This window comes from Perkinsus marinus (assembly GCF_000006405.1).
Source record: "Perkinsus marinus ATCC 50983 genomic scaffold scf_1104296937820, whole genome shotgun sequence".
Classification (NCBI taxonomy): Eukaryota; Perkinsozoa; order Perkinsida; family Perkinsidae; genus Perkinsus; species Perkinsus marinus.
In genome coordinates, this window is record NW_003213699.1 from 1 (window position 1) to 930 (window position 930).

Sequence of the window (930 nt, forward strand, 5' to 3'; positions counted from 1 at the left end):
TACAGAAAGATTATTGATTTATGTACTTATTCTCTGCGTCACTTTAGCTTAGTGGCAGAGCGTCGGCTCTATGAGCAGAAGGTCGTCAGTCCAATCCTGACAAGTGGCTTATAGCACCATAAATTTCTGGTCTGGTACGAGAAGCAGGAGCAGGATGGCCCATTCTGTGAAGGGGACAGGAAAATTATTGATTCATATAGTTAACGTGTGTGCCACTTTAGCTTAGTGGTAGAGCGTCTGCTTCGTAAGCAGAAGGTCGTCAGTTCAATCCTGGCAAGTGGCTTACAGCAGCATTAGGCTCTAGTCGGGTATGAGGAGCAGGAGCAGGTTTGCTCACTCCGCAAAGGATACAGGAAGATTATTGATTAGGAGCAGGTTTGCTCACTCCGCAAAGGATACAGGAAAATTATTGATTCATATACTTAATCTGTGCGCTACTTTAGCTTAGTGGTAGAGCGTCTGCTTCGTAAGCAGAAGGTCGTCAGTTCAATCCTGGCAAGTGGCTTACAGCCGCATTAGGCTCTGGTCTGATACGGGAAGCAGGAGCATGTCAGCTCACTCCGCAAAGGATACAGAAAGATTATCGATTTATGTACTTATTCTGTGCGCCACTTTAGCTTAGTGGCAGAGCGTCTGCTTTATAAGCAGAAGGTCGTCAGTTCAATCCTGGCAAGTGGCTTATAGCACCATAAATTTTTGGTCTGGTACGAGAACCAGGAGCAGGATGGCCCATTCTGTGAACGGGACAGGAAAATTATTGATTCATATACTTAATCTGCGCGCCACTTTAGCTTAGTGGTAGAGCGTCTGCTTCGTAAGCAGAAGGTCGTCAGTTCAATCCTGGCAAGTGGCTTATAGCACCATAAATTTCTGGTCTGGTACGAGAACCAGGAGCAGGATGGCCCATTCTGTGAACGGGACAGGAAAATT

The 930-nt window shown here is 46.1% G+C and overlaps 5 non-coding genes across 5 annotated transcripts; all 5 read left to right on the forward strand.

Moving 5' to 3' along the window:
• Nucleotides 1–37: 37 nt before the first annotated feature.
• Nucleotides 38–109, forward strand: Pmar_PMAR029495. The gene has a single exon. It is a non-coding gene; the product is annotated as a tRNA-Ile (tRNA).
• A 102-nt stretch (nt 110–211) lies between these two features.
• Pmar_PMAR029496 lies at nt 212–283 on the forward strand. Its single transcript has one exon. It is a non-coding gene; the product is annotated as a tRNA-Thr (tRNA).
• A 150-nt stretch (nt 284–433) lies between these two features.
• Nucleotides 434–505, forward strand: Pmar_PMAR029497. Its single transcript has one exon. It is a non-coding gene; the product is annotated as a tRNA-Thr (tRNA).
• A 102-nt stretch (nt 506–607) lies between these two features.
• Nucleotides 608–679, forward strand: Pmar_PMAR029498. Its single transcript has one exon. It is a non-coding gene; the product is annotated as a tRNA-Ile (tRNA).
• Nucleotides 680–781: 102 nt separating this feature from the next.
• Pmar_PMAR029499 lies at nt 782–853 on the forward strand. The gene has a single exon. It is a non-coding gene; the product is annotated as a tRNA-Thr (tRNA).
• The last annotated feature ends 77 nt before the right edge of the window (nt 854–930 follow it).